Genomic DNA, 16,466 nt, shown 5'->3' with positions numbered 1-16,466 from the left:
AAAGACTCCACCTCAAAACTGCTAGAACTCCTACAGGAATTCAGTAAAGTGGCAGGATATAAAATCAGTGCACAGAAATCAGTGGCATTCCTATACACCAACAATAAGACAGAAGAGAGAGGAATTAAGAAGTCGATCCCATTTAAATTACACCCAAAACCATAAGATACCTAGGAATAAATCTCACCAATGAGGCAAAGGATCTGTACTCAGAAAACTATAAAATACTCCTGAAAGAAATTGAGGAAGACACAAAGAAATGGAAAAACGTTCCAAGCTCATGGATTGAAAGAACAAACATTGTGAAGATGTCAATGTACCTAGAAGAATCTACACATTCAATGCAATCCCCATCAAAATACCAACCACTTTTTTCAAAGAAATGGAACAAATAATCCTAAAATTTGTATGGAACCAAAGAGACCCCGAATAGCCAGAGGAATCTTGAAAAAGAAAAGCAAAGCTGGTGGCATCACAATTCCAGACTTCCAGCTCTATTACAAAGCTGTCATCATCAAGACAGTATGGTACTGGCACAAAAACAGACACATAGATCAATGGAACAGAATACAGAGCCCAAAAATGGACCCTCAACTCTATGGTCAACCTATCTTTGAGAAAGCAGAAAAGAATGCCCAATGGAAAAAAGACAAGCTCTTCCACAAATGGTGTTTGGAAAACTGGACAGCCACATGCAGAAAAATGAAACTGGACCGTTTCCTTACACCACACACAAAAATAGACTCCAAATGGTTGAAAGACCTAAACGTGAGACAGGGGTCCATCAAAATCCTAAAGGAGAACACAGGCAGCAACCTCTTCGACCTCAGCCGCAGCAACTTCTTCCTAGAAACATCACCAAAGGCAAGGGAAGAAAGGGCAAAAATGAACTATTGGGATTTCATCAAGACAAAATCTTTTGCACAGCAAAAGAAACAGTCTAAAAAACCAAAAGACAACCGACAGAATGGGAGAAAATATTTGCAAATGACATAACAGATAAAGGGCTAGTATCCAAAATCTATAAAGAACTTATCAAACTCAATACCCAAAGAACAAATAATCCAATCAAGAAATGGGCCGAAGACATGAACAGACATTTTTCCAAAGAAGACATCCAAATGGCCAACAGACACATGTAAAAGTGTTCAGCATCGCTCGGCATCAGGGAAATTCAAATCAAAACCTCAATGAGATACCACCTCACACCAGTCAGAATGGCTAAAATTAACAAGTCAGGAAACGACAGATGTTGGTGGGGATGTGGAGAAAGGGGAACCCTCCTACACTGTTGGTGGGAATTCAAGCTGGTGCAACCATTCTGGAAAACAGTATTGAGGCTCCTCAAACAGGTAAAAATAGAGCTACCATACGATCCAGCAATTTCACTACTGGGTATTTACCACAAAGATACAAATGTAGAGATCTAAAGGGGTACGTGCACCCCAATGTTTACAGCAGCAATGTTCAAAATAGCCAAACTGTGGAAAGAGCCAAGATGTCCATCGACAGATGAATGGATAAAGAAGAAGTGGTATATGTACACAACGGAATATTATGCAGCCGTAAAAAGGAATGAGATCTTGCCATTTGCCACGATGTGGATGGAACTGGAGGGTGTTATGCTGAGTGAAATAAGTCAATCAGAGAAAGACATGTATCATATGACCTCACTGATATGAGGAATTCTTAATCTCAGGAAACAAACTGAGGGTTGCTGTAGTGGTGGGGGTATGGGAGGGATGGGGTGGCTGGGTGACAGACATTGGGGAGGGTATGTGCTATGGTAAGTGCTGTGATTTGTGCAAGACTCTTGAATCACAGATCTGTACCTCTGAAACAAATAATGCAATATATGTTAAGAAAAAAAAAAGAAGATAGCAGGAGGAGAACAATGAAGGGGAGTAAATCGGAGGGGAGACGAACCATGAGAGACGATGGACTCTGAAAAACAAACTGAGGGTTCTAGAGGGGCAGGGGGTGGGGGCATGGGTTAGCCTGGTGATGGGTATTAAAGAGGGCATGTTCTGCATGGAGCACTGGGTGTTATGGACAAGCAATGAATCATGGAACACTACATCAAAAACTAATGATGTAATGTACGGTGATTAACATCATTAAAATAATTTTTAAAAAAGAAACAACAACAACAAAAAAAACACAATTTAGTATTTAACTCTTTAAAGGAAAAAAAGCATGCCAATCCCTGATCTATAATCACAAAGCCTGCAATCACATAATTTGTCAGTTTTCCATTCTGATTTAATTTTAAAAAGTAAAACCATATTGAAACAAGTTAGTTTTTTCTTTTCCTCACAGAACAGGGTTAAGCAAAAATATTCAAATTTAAAAATTTCACCTCAATAAATTTTAACTCAACTTCTAGAATTGTATTCTTATTATTCTGTGTTTACTTTTATAAAAGAGTAATTTTAATCTTGTTTCATTATCTTTGATAAAAGAATAAACCTTCAGTCACATTTTATTTTCTTACTCTAGCTGGGTAGATTTCTTGACTGCTGCTAATAACTACCATTAAAAGTATTTAAACCCTTAAAATTGACCTCATACTTTATTTAGTCTGGTTTTCATTCATCTAAAAAAATAGAACAAAATATTAAGATCCTGGGCTATAAATGAGACATTTAAGAATGACACATTATTAGAAGCTATTCACAAAGATTACTACTTGCCTCAAGTTCAAATTCTTAAATTCCAACTGACTGAATTTTTATTGTACCAAAATGAATCTGCATTGTTTTCAATGAGGTTACTTTAAAAGATTGCCTTGAATAGATATTAGATGATGAATCAAAGAACCTGAAAAAATGTTATTATGTTAAAAATATAAAAACATATTTTGTAACAATATATGACTGTACTATTTCTGAAGTATTTTCATACACATTACTTCTTTAATCTTTTGCCACACATTTTATACCCATTTGACAGAGGAACAGCTTCAAAGAAATGAAAAAAAAATACCGTTTTTTATGGGAATTGATCAATTGATAACAGTCATCATATAAAAAGATGAACATGCAAGAAAAGCCAGGAAAACAGTAAAAAAGAAAAGCTTAAAAAAAAAAGAACCAGCCTACTAGACATTAAAACATTTATAAGTCCTCTATAATAAAAACACTGCAATACTGGCACATCAAGAGTCAAACAGATCAGCAGAGTAGAATAGAAAATCCATAAACAGAACCAAATATATATGAAACTTTAGAATATAAAAAGCTTGTATATTAAATCAGGGATCAAAATGAATTTTTCAAAATAAATGTCAATAGGAGAACTGGTGAAAAAGGTAAATTTAGATTTATACCTCACACCATACACAAAATTAAACTCCAAAAGCTTAGTGATCTATGTGTAAAAAAGTAAAACCATACAAGTAACAGAAGAATTTCATAGGTAACTTGGATAACTCGGATGTAAAAAAAAAGTATTCTAACTCTAACTCAAGAGTGATAATTTTGATGAGATTAAAATATAAAGATTTCAACATGGCAAAAACAAACAAACAAAAAATCACCATAAACAATGCCAAAGGACACATATTGGAGAAAACTGTTCAACAGATGGATAATATTCCTAATAACTAAAGAACTCTCATTAAATTTAGAGGATAAAAATATCTCAACAGAAAATTGAGCAAAAAACATAAAAAGACAATTCACATAAAATATAAAAATGGTCCTTAAGTTTTTCGCAACGGGTTTGCCGCCAGAACACAGGTGTCGTGAAAACCACCGCTCAACCTAAACCAAAATGGGAAAGGAAAAGACTCACATCAACATCGTCGTCATTGGACACGTAGATTCGGGCAAGTCTACCACTACTGGTCATCTGATCTACAAATGTGGCGGGATCGACAAAAGAACTATTGAAAAATTTGAGAAGGAGGCTGCTGAGATGGGAAAGGGCTCCTTCAAGTATGCCTGGGTCTTGGATAAACTGAAAGCTGAACGTGAACGTGGTATCACCATTGATATCTCCCTGTGGAAATTCGAGACCAGCAAGTATTACGTGACCATCATTGATGCCCCAGGACACAGAGACTTTATCAAAAACATGATTACAGGCACATCTCAGGCTGACTGTGCTGTCCTGATTGTTGCTGCTGGTGTTGGTGAATTTGAAGCCGGTATCTCCAAGAATGGGCAGACCCGTGAGCATGCCCTTCTGGCTTACACACTGGGTGTAAAACAACTAATTGTTGGTGTTAACAAGATGGATTCCACTGAGCCACCCTACAGCCAGAAGAGATACGAGGAAATCGTTAAGGAAGTCAGCACCTACATTAAGAAAATTGGCTACAACCCCGACACAGTAGCATTTGTGCCAATTTCTGGTTGGAACGGTGACAACATGCTGGAGCCAAGTGCTAACATGCCTTGGTTCAAGGGATGGAAAGTAACCCGTAAAGATGGGAATGCCAGTGGAACCACACTGCTTGAAGCTCTGGATTGCATCCTGCCACCAACTCGTCCAACTGACAAGCCCTTGCGTCTGCCTCTCCAGGACGTCTACAAAATTGGTGGTATTGGTACTGTCCCTGTGGGCCGAGTCGAGACTGGTGTTCTTAAACCTGGGATGGTGGTCACCTTTGCTCCAGTCAATGTTACAACTGAAGTAAAGTCTGTTGAAATGCACCATGAAGCTTTGAGTGAGGCTCTTCCTGGGGACAATGTGGGCTTCAATGTCAAGAACGTATCTGTCAAAGATGTTCGTCGTGGCAATGTGGCTGGTGACAGCAAAAATGACCCACCAATGGAAGCAGCTGGCTTCACGGCTCAGGTGATTATCCTGAACCATCCAGGCCAAATCAGTGCTGGATATGCACCTGTGCTGGATTGTCACACGGCTCACATTGCTTGCAAGTTTGCTGAGCTGAAGGAGAAAATAGATCGTCGATCTGGAAAAAAGCTGGAAGATGGTCCCAAGTTCTTGAAATCTGGTGATGCTGCCATTGTTGATATGGTTCCTGGCAAGCCTATGTGTGTTGAGAGCTTCTCTGACTATCCTCCTCTGGGCCGTTTTGCTGTTCGTGACATGAGACAGACGGTTGCTGTGGGTGTCATCAAAGCAGTGGACAAGAAGGCAGCTGGAGCTGGCAAGGTCACCAAGTCTGCCCAGAAAGCTCAGAAGGCTAAATGAATATTATCCCCAATACCTGCCACCCCAGTCTTAATCAGTGGTGGAAGAACGGTCTCAGAACTGTTTGTGTCAATTGGCCATTTAAGTTTAATAGTAAAAGACTGGTTAATGATAACAATGCATCGTAAAACCTTCAGAAGGAAAGGAGAATGTTTTGTGGACCATGTTTTTTTTGTGTGTGTGTGGCAGTTTTAAGTTATTAGTTTTTAAAATCAGTACTTTTTAATGGAAACAACTTGACCAAAAATCTGTCACAGAATTTTGAGACCCATTAAAACAAAAGTTTAATGAGAAAAAAAAAAAATGGTCCTTAAATGTATAAAGATAAGATTAATTTCACACATAAGAAAACTAAAAATTAAAATTTTCATCTATCAGACAAAAGTTAAAAAGTATAAAAATATTTTCTTTTCCCAAAGCTATATAGAAACAGATACTCTCTCATACACTGCTAGTAGGAGCACAGACTGGTACAATCATTACTAGCAATACAATGTATGTGTTTATCTCTTAACCTCACATGCTCCATTCTTGGAATTTATCCTGAAGATACACCTCTTACAGTACAGATATATATATATATGCACACAAAAGTTTCCACTACACCATTACTGATATTTGAAATTATTGGAATTCACCTAAATATTCATAGTTGGAGAATAGTTGAATAAACTACAGTATATCCTCATAATGTAGTACTAGGTAGTTATAAAAACAATGAGGAAGATCTCTGTAATGTGGAATGATTTCCAAGTTAAATTATTAAATGACAAAAAAAAGTACAACAGAACATGTTACCTTTGTGTAAAAAATTGAGAAAATATGCATGTTTCCACATATTTAATTTTAAAAATAACATAGGGAGGATAAACCAGAGACTGGTTTGAGATAGGTTACTTACAGGTCATGAGTGAGAATGTCATGAAAAGAATAGGGAGAAATTGACTTTTTGTACATTTGTGACTTTGAGGACCATGTTAATATTTCATGTATTCAAAAAAGAAAAATTACACCAAGGACCATGTTAATATTTCATGTATTCAAAAAAGAAAATTACACCAACAATACTGGTGGGGTGCAGGTGGCCCTAAAGCTGACTAAACACAGAAATAAATGAATGGCCCCTACTGAAATGACTAACAGGAGGGAAAAAGAATGAACACAAGTACTTTTGAAACACAGTTACAGACTATATGTCCTCATACTGAAGACAAAATAAATAAATAAATGCTAAACTCTAATTAGTAAACTTCCTTTTCACAGAGGTATGGTTTAGCAATTCCAAAACTACTTTCTGTGCATTTTAAGATTGAGGAAATTTAAAAATATATATTGTGGATAATGAAAGTCAGCTTAAAAATTTGGACAATAGGAAGAATAGAATGAACCCTGTAGTAAGGGACAGAAAATGAGGTATTAGTGTAAACTCATGGATCTTTTTTTTAAAGATTTTATTTATTTTATTTTGGAGAAAGAGTGCAAACATGGGGAAGAGCAGAGGGGGAGAGAGAGGGAGGTGGAAAGAATCCCAAGCAGATTCTGAGCTGAGCACAGAGCCCGAGGTGGGGCTTAATCTCACTATCCTGAGATCATGACCTGAGCCGAAACCAAAAGTTGGACTTGTAACTGACTGAGCCACCCAGATGCCCCTAAACTCATGGATTTTAGTGTAAAATATAGGTAGATGTAGAAATGTGTATCAATGTGTGTAGTTATGGACATGTATAAGAATATATGTCTATGGGTAGACAAGTAAGCATGTGTGTACACAGATATTTATTCTCCAGTTCTGTCTGTTGAGATGATCCAGAAATAAAATTGTCTTTGTAGCAAAGAGCCCACTAAAGGAACCAAGGCTGCTTAAGAAATGCCAGCTTCCAGTCAGCGCAGGAAAAGTCCAAGATGGTGGCAAAAATACAAGAAAATGCTCAAAGAATGATAAATAGTATATAAGTAGATATATGAAAAATGGATGTATAGACAGATGATACAAAGATAGATAGATACACAGATGCATAAATACATAGATAAGATACACAAACTAGAGAAGAGAAAGCTTTTCATTGTAAAAGAAAGCCAAATAATTAGTATAGAAAGAATGACAGAAAATCACCATTTAGTAAAAATCATAAAACCAGTAGGTAAAAGTTTAAGAACTAACGTAATACTCACAGTCTCAAAGTATCTCCTAAAAGATATTTTTTTCATTAAAGGATAATATAGTAACTTTAGAGTGAAGAAATCTGGCAGATAACACTTTATCCAAATGTCCCTATTGAACATTACCATTAATGGAAGTATGATAGAATGTGGCTCATGATATGGTAAGAAGAATTTAGCATAACTTCAGTGGTATTCCTGCCAAAAGTATGCAATCAGAATATAATCATGAAGAAATGTCAGAGACATATTTCATACAAAGCACATGCTATACACACACAAAAAAATGGGCTATAATACTAAGCAATGTCAATGTCACTTAATAAAAAAAAAAGACTCAAGAAATGTTCCAGATTCAAGAAGGCTAAAGAGACATAAAAATGAATGCAACCAGTCATCTTGGATTTTCTTTTCTCTAAAGAACAATGCTGGGACAATTAGTAAAATCTAAATAAGGTCTATATTTAATAAAATATGCACCAAGGTTCATTTCCTGATTTCTGTAACTGTAATGTAGTTGAGAAAATTCATAGTTTTTAGAAAATATCACTAAAGTATTTAAGGGATAAAGGCCCATCAAGTCTGCAATGTTTAACTGAAACAACAAGACAGAGAGGAGACTGAAGGAACTCTGTGTATTTACTTGGAACTTTTCTGTATTAAATTATGTCAAAACAAAAAAAGTTAAATAGACCTTTTTGATTTTGAAAAGATTAAACATTTATACACCTAAAAAATGAATAAAATACATGTTTATGTTTTTGACTTGTAAGTCAATAACAACATTATGTTTAACAACTTTGAGGTGTTATCTTTTTCCCTATGTGTTAAGGGTTTTGTTTTTTCCATTTTGAGTAGAAGGGATGTTGTTAGCAATATGTGAAGTAAACAGTTCCATATCTCAAGAAAACATTATTAATTATTTCTCTTCCTCTAAAGGAAATAAAAGGTAGATAACAAATGGAGACATTTTATGGAGGGTATAGATTGTAGGGAGAGTATTCATTCATTCATTCAACAAATATTTAATAAGAAGCTATTCCATTTCAGCTAACCTGTAACATCCAACAGCAAAAGAAGAGAAGAAGAATTATGGGAGCTTTTTTTATTGTTTTTTATTTTATTATATTATGTTAATCACCATATATCACATCATTAGTTTTTGATATAGTGTTCCATGATTCATTGCTTGCGTATAGCACCCAGTGCTCCATGCAGTACGTGCCCTCTTTAATACCCATCACCAGGCTAGCCCATCTCCCATCCCCCTCCCCTCTAGAACCCTCAGTTTGTTTCTGAGTCCACAGTCTCTCATGGTTCGTCTCCCCCTCCGATTTCTCCCCCTTCATTCTTCCCTTCCTGCTATCTTTTTCTTTCTTTTTTTTTTAACATATATTATTTGTTTCAGAGGTACAGGTCCGTGATTCAACAGTCTTACACAATTCATAGCACTCACCATAGCACATATCCTCCCCAATGTCTATCACCCAGCCACCCCATCCCTCCCACTCCCCCACCACTCCAGCAAACCGCAGTTTGTTTCCTGAGATTAAGAAGAATCATGGGAGCTTAACTGGTATTATCGTTAACTAAGATGGGGTGAAAGGAGAATATTTTTAAATAATAAAGTCGCTGAATTCAGTTTTTGGCTAATCAATATGAACAATACAGGAAGTCAAAAAACAAGTTAAAATTGCTTATTAAAATAAATACACAATTAAATATTTATATACTTCCTTTAAAGCCTAATAATATAGATTATTCTTCTTAAAAATCAGTAGATGGACCCATAGAGAAAAAGCAAGATGAAAGGTATAGATAAAATTATTTGTGATTAAAAGAAAAGCAAATATTTGCATTCATATCCCCTGGTATATAAAAATGGACCTTTGAGAGAAAAAGTATTTCTTGGTAATAATATATTAAGAAGGATTTTAATATGTTTATGAAATATTTACAGAAAATATTTATGCTGATGCTTTCCCACACCTGCTCTAGGCATTTCTAATATATAATTAACTTGTCCACCATCACTAATTAGTTTTTGTGCATTATCTGAGCAATGAAAAAGTATGTATCCAAATTGGCATTTAGCTTAATTTTACTCTTTAAAAAATCTATAAAATCAGACTAAAACAAAATACATGCTTAGAATTTCTTAGATTAACCTCTAATTTTCTGGAGTATACAAAATAAATGTTTTGTGCTTGAGAATATGAGAAATATGCCCCATTTTAAATTTACCTTTTAGTTGTCAAAAGCTTAACTTTTGTAGGTTTGTATAAAAGCCTTTTTTATTGTTAAATTAAATTATACTATCTTACATCACTTTTTAAACAACCAGATAGTGCCAGATCCTTATAACACAAAACCTTAAGCAATACATTATAAAGGGACTAGGCATCAATCACATCAAATGAAATTAAAGAGAAATATTAAACACTTATGATAAAATAATGACTTCTATCTAGTCCCCAAAACATAAGTATTATACTTGTAGAATTAAAACCATTAAGTATTTTTTTTAATTCCATGAGATATATTAGTGAACTTATTAATGAAAAGAAAGCATGCAAGTGAGACACTTCATTGTCAAAAACATACAAACCAGAGGTGGAAATAATCTGTAGCATCAGGTCTAGGACATTAAATAACACTAACCAAATGCCAAAAGTTGAAATGAAGATTTAAAGTTAGGATGGGTGGAAAGCAGAAGTTTGTGCAAATGAAAAACAGGGAGAGAGGGGCGCCTGGGTGGCTCAGTTGTTAAGTGTCTGCCTTCGGCTCAGGTCATGATCCCAGGGTCCTGGGATAGAGCCCCTGCTCGGCGGGAAGCCTGCTTCTCCCTCTCCCACTCCCCCTGCTTGTGTTCCCTCTCTCACTGTCTCTTTCTGTCAAAAAAATAAAATCTTTAAAAAAAAAAAAACAGGGAGAGAGATCTTGAGGAAAAGGGGTAGGTATAATAAAGGTGTGGAAGTAAGCCAAGCAAAGTTCCCCAACACTCAAAAGTTCACTGACTATGTCTCTAGCAGTTTCATGAGGCTCAGCCCACAGACATCTCTCTGAAAAGGCATCTAACACACAAGAAACTAGTAAAAACTGCACCTTCTACTAACCACAATCAAGGTCATTCTGAAATCACTTGACTTAATGTCAGGTCCAAATACTTTTCATAGTCTCAGTTCTTCTTGTCCTTTTCATTCCTTTTATGAGGATAAAAGGGATTGAAGAGAACTCAAAAAGATGGGATAAAGAAAGCTTAGGGCTATAAGTATTTGAAGTTAGAGGAACACATCCCCCAGAAAAACAAAATATTTCAAAATAATTAGTACAGAGAGAAGATAAATTAGCTACAAATATTATAGAAGCTATAAAATAAAGATTTTTTTAAATGCTTCAGTTTAAACAGACAGCTCTGAATGATTTAAAAAAGCCTTTTGTGGTTTTCTTAATGTATTTAAATTTTTTTTAAATGTTATTCTGAAGCAAATCTTTAATCAAAGTATAACCTCATGCCCATACCACATGCTAAATATCTACATATAATTATATAATTATTCATGTAATGGCCTCTCTTTGGGATAGTTAAAGTCTCAGGTTGGCCTTTCTCTGCCACACAGGAAAATCATGTATACCAAGAAAATACAAACTTTTAACTTTGTTGTGTCAAAATAATTAATAGAAATAAGATTTCCATGTCAAGTGATTTTCATTCATCTGCAGGTTTAGATTATTCAGGCCAATGTTCCCAGTTTGAGAGAATTAAATTTCTTACACTTATTTCAAGAAATACTCAGTTCATTTGGTTATAAACTTTCAGCCTCTATAAACATCTCTAATATGTGAGGAGGGTTTGTTTGTTTGTTTGTTTGTTTTTGTGAGACGGGTTTAAAATCCTAGTAGAGAGAAAGAAGAGCTCATTCATATTTCTTTTACGACGCTCTTGTCTCTGAGGATACTTGTGTCATAGCCCAATGTATTTATTAAACTATTAAATATTTCTGTAAAAGTCAGCTCTGGGTAGATACCCACAATATACCAAAAAATTTTTAAAATAAATAAGTTTTGCCCTCCTCAATTTGCTTATATGAAACAAAGGCAAAACTAGAACTGTCACTTGTTGGAAGAACTCTTTTTTCCCCAAACTAGAAAAGAGTAAGTTTCTTCATCACTATCAAAAGTAAAAACATAAATTTAAAAACATAGAAAGAAAAAAATCAGATGAGTATAGTATTCAAAAACCTAGAAAAAGAACAAGAAAATGAACTAAAAAATACAACTTAATAAATATAAAATTAGACTTTGCTAAAACCAATTATGAATGCAATGTTAAAGAAAAAAATCTTATGGGTAATACCAACTCACCCATTAAACATCTTGCAATAAAATAATCAAAAAGAGTTAAGACCTAGATGAAGAAAACTATTGGTCATATATGACTGCAATTTTTAAAATGCCTATATTTCATGATTTGGCGAGGTTTTTTTTTGTTCTTATAGTACATCTTTTTATGAATAATCAAATAAAACAAGTACATATAAATATTTTTAAACATTTTGGGGATTAATAGCATTATAGCTTAGTTGTCTTACATTTAGAACAAGGTATAATATAAAGCATGCAATTAATGATAATCTTATAAAATTGAAACTTATAAATTGAACTTAACTCCAAAGGGCCTACCCAGATCCTTCCGTCAGAATTAATCTCTTTGTCCCTGGTTCTATCATTCAACCTCTTCATAACACTATTATAGCACCCTTACAATGTAGAGAAATCAAGCCCTAGCACAGTGTTTTGCATATAGTTAGTACTCAATAATTGTTTGTGAATTCGAGGATAATCCTTCATTGCAAAGTAATGCAGTGTATAGACTGTTGAGTGAGAAGTTCTAGTCAATGAAACTTTCACTTATTTTCTTTTACTAAAATTTATAAGTCAAACTGGAGATAATATGACAAAAACAATACTGTTACAAAGTCTAAATCATACATTTTTATTAACATACTTAAATCTACTGATGTTACAAATTGTAATAAAAATAAAAGCAATAATGGCAATAATAGCATTCTAGAGTTAACATTTGCCAGAAATACATATTATTTCTTATGTAAAGTACCTCATTTAAGCCTCACAATAAATTAAATTAGTCACATTCCTTTTAAGTGAGGAAACTGAGACAATAAGAGGTTAAAAAATTACCCAAGGTGACAGTGGCATTGCCTGGATATGGACCCAAGCAGTATGATTCCAAAGCCCAAGCTGTTTACAATGTTATATTCTTCCATAGCTACAAAGATTGATTGATAGATAGATAGATAGATAGATAAATAGATAGACAGATAGATAGATAGATAGCAGCTCCAGAGCAAATTTGTATCAGAGAATCTTCTTGGACATCAATGAGAAATAAAATAATTTTAATAATAAACCACTTTTTAAAAAGTTTTTGTTCCAAGATTTTATTTAAACTCCAGTTAGTTAATATACAGTATAATATCAGTTTCAGGAGTAGAATTATTGATTCCTCACTCAAATATAATACCCAATGCTCATCACAAGTGCCCTCCTTAATACCCATCACCCATTTAACCTATACCCCCACCCATCTCCCCTATAGCAATCTTCAGTTTGTTCTCTATAGTTAAGAGTCTCTTTATGGGAATTCCCCTCTCTCTTTTCTTTTTTTCTCTATGTACATCTGTTTCATTTCTTCAATTCCACATATGAGTGAAATCATATGGAATTTGTCGTTCTCTGGCTGACCTATTTCACTTAGCATAATACAATCTAGCGCCATCCACATCCTTGCATATGGCAAGATTTCATTCTTTTTTATGGCTGAATAATATTCCATTGTCTATATACATATATCACATCATCTTTATTCATTTTCACCAGTTGAAGACACTTGAGCTCTTTCCATAATTTAACTATTGTTGATAACATTGCTATAAACATGGGGGTGCATGTGCCCCTTCAATTCAGTATTTTTGTATCCTTTGGGTAAATACCTAGTAGTGTAATGCTGGATCATAGGATAGTTCTATTTTTAACTTTCTGAGGAACTTCCATGCAGTTTTCCAGAGTGGCTGCACCAGTTTGCGTACCCACCAACAATGTAAGAGAGTTCCCCTTTCTTGGCATCCCTGCCAACATCTGTGGTTACGTGTGTTGTTAATTTTAGCCATTCTGATGGGTATTTATTTATTTATTTATTTATTTATTTGAGAGAGAGAGAGAGGGAGAGAGAGAGCAGGGGAATGGTCAGAGGGAGAGGGAGAGAGAGAATCTCAAGCAGACTCCGTGATGAGTGCAGAGCCTGACACAGGGCTCCATCTCACAACCCTGAGATCATGACCTGAAGCAAAATCAAGAGTCAGTTGCTTAACTGACCGAGTGACCCAGGCACCCCCTGACAGTTACTAATAAACCACTTTTAATAGTTAATTGTAATAAAAGAATAGCTATGAATATGCCATAGTCTAAAAATAATCTGAGGAAAATCTACAAGTACATTTATTAATATTGGCAACAATGTTAAATTGACTTTAGTAGACTGAATTTAAAAAATAATCTCTGAATCTTCAGTACCTCTAAAGCCTTACCATTAAATATAAACCTACTTCCTTCTTTCCCTTACTATCAACAGACTTTGAATTTTAATAAATGCATACATTAATGAAAAATGAACTTTTCTCAATAAGGTGAACTAAAAATAAAGAAACAGCAGTAAATTTATACTTCTCTCAGTTTTTATAAATTGATTTTAGCCACAGTTGCATTAAAAATAATTCACCAAATGTGACCTATTGTTGATTTAGTTAAATAGCTAATGTGGTCCTAAGAAGTAAAAATGACTTTCATATATTATATCACCATAGAGAAGTCAGAGACAGCAAAATAATATCTTGCCAACTTTAGGAAACAAGGAAACTATAAGGAATTATTTAAAGCTCCATAAACTACCAGAGAATGTGCAGTAGTGAATAAGATAAGCATTTATCTTTCATCCCCTTTAATTTTCCATTGCATTATGCCTCAGCTTGCCAGATGTGTAATGTCAGCAACAAAAATGAATATGGAATAACTGAACTTAGTCTTAAACCTAGCAGAGAAGTATCATCCCCAAAGGGGAACATATTTCTAAAAGCACTTATGCCTACTGGAGTGATAAAACTTATCATTCTAATTTAAAACATTTTGTCACTAAGATAGTTATCCAAATGTTCCTTTTGCCTATATTGGCAAAAATTCATACTTTGGTAATCCTCATGACATTGCATTTGGCAGTGGATTCTTAGATATGCACCAAAAACACAAGCAACAAAAAAATAAATAAATAAACTGGACTTCATCAAAATTGGAAACTTTTGCATTTCAAAGGACACTATAAAGAAAGTGAAAAATAACCTACAGAATGGGAGAAAATATTTACAAAATATATGTCTGATAAGGGCTTCATATCTAAAATATATAAAGAACCCACACAATTCAATGACAACATCAAACAACCCAAATAAAAAATAGGCAAAGGACTTAGTAGACATTTCTCCAAAGATCTACAGATGGCCAATAAATACATGAAAAGACACAGGAACCTGAACAAATATCTGCATGCCCATGTTCATCACAGCATTACTCACAATACCAATAGATGGAAGCAACTCAGGGGTCCATTAATGAATGAATGGATAATGTATGTGTATGCATATACACATACAATAGCATACACATACAACAGAATATTATTTGGCCTTTAAAAGGAAGGACACCCTGACATGCTACAACATGAAAGAAACTTGAAGACAATTACACTAAGAGAAATAAGTCATTAAAGGACAAATACTGTACAATTCCACATATTTCAGGCTATCTAGAGAAATCGTATTCATAGTGACAAAAAACAAAACAGTGGTTGCCAGGAGCTGGAGTAAGAGTAAGGGAGAATTATTTTTTCATGGTACAGGGTTTCAGTTTTGCAAGATGAGAAGAGTTCTGGAGATGGATGGTAATGATGATTTCACAACAAAGTAAATGTACTTAATGCCTTTGTTCTACACACAAAAACATGGCAAAAATGGTAAATTTTATGCTATGTATATTTTACAATTTAAAAAATAATAAACTGTTCTAAAATGGGCAAAGGACTTCAATAGATATTTTCCAAAGAAAATATACAATGGCCAACAACCACATGAATGGACAGTGAACATCACTAGTCATTAGGGAAATGCAAATCAAAACCACAATGGGATATCATTTCATATCCACTAGGATGATTAAAGTTTTTTAAAAATGGAATATAACAAGTGTTGACAAGGATGTGGAGAAATTGGAATCCTCTACATTTCTGGTGGGAATGTAGAATGAGGCAGCCACTATGGAAAACAACTTGAACAATTTACCAATTCCTCAAAAAGTTAAATGTAGAATTACCACAATTCCTCTCCTAGTTTATGTATAAAAGAACTGAAAACAAGTATTCAAACAAATATTTGTACAGTAAGGTTCACAGCAGCATTATTCACAATATGTAAGCAGTGTTAATATTCTTCGCTAGGCCAGGCCCTGGGCCAGCTTCCTGTTTAATAAGAGTCTTCATCTTTTCCTAACCAACATTAGAGGCTTTTCTGTGGGTGCTGTATGGGCAACTTCCAAGTAGAAACAGAAGATTAAAACATAAGGGACAAGGACCAACCTAGAGATAAAAAAGGATTACTATAAAATTACAATTTAAAAGGAAGTTTATAAAAAAATTAAAAAAATAAAAGGAAGTTTATAACATAAAAAAATCAAAAAAAGGAAAACCTAAAAATTCTCTAAAAAGAGAAAAAAGCAGGAGGATAGAGAGGAAGATAGAGAAAAGTAGAGTTTAGTGAACAAAAAAATGTGATGAGAATAGCACTTTAAATGCTCTTTTAATGTACTTCAATTCCCTTATGTGTGCCTCTAATATATATGATCTCATCTGATCTTTATCATCTCCCTTTTACATATGAAAACAATGCGGCGCTGAGAGGTTGAGTGGTTATGGTCATACACGTGAACAGTGCAGGGGGGATTTCAGCCCAGGATTGATTCCAAACCCAAAAAAGCTTATCTGATGTAAGGCATACACAAAACCATTAATTATTTCTTAT

The 16,466-nt window shown here is 34.4% G+C and overlaps 1 protein-coding gene across 1 annotated transcript in view; it reads right to left on the bottom strand.

Annotated features, from left to right (window-relative positions):
- ATRNL1 (attractin like 1) overlaps positions 1-16,466 on the bottom strand; it is an 891,320-nt gene that overhangs the window by 635,610 nt on the left and 239,244 nt on the right.

Source organism: Zalophus californianus, chromosome 15 (assembly GCF_009762305.2).
Source record: "Zalophus californianus isolate mZalCal1 chromosome 15, mZalCal1.pri.v2, whole genome shotgun sequence".
In the NCBI taxonomy this organism is placed as follows: domain Eukaryota; kingdom Metazoa; phylum Chordata; class Mammalia; order Carnivora; family Otariidae; genus Zalophus; species Zalophus californianus.
This window is presented reverse-complemented; position numbering and strand designations above follow the sequence as displayed.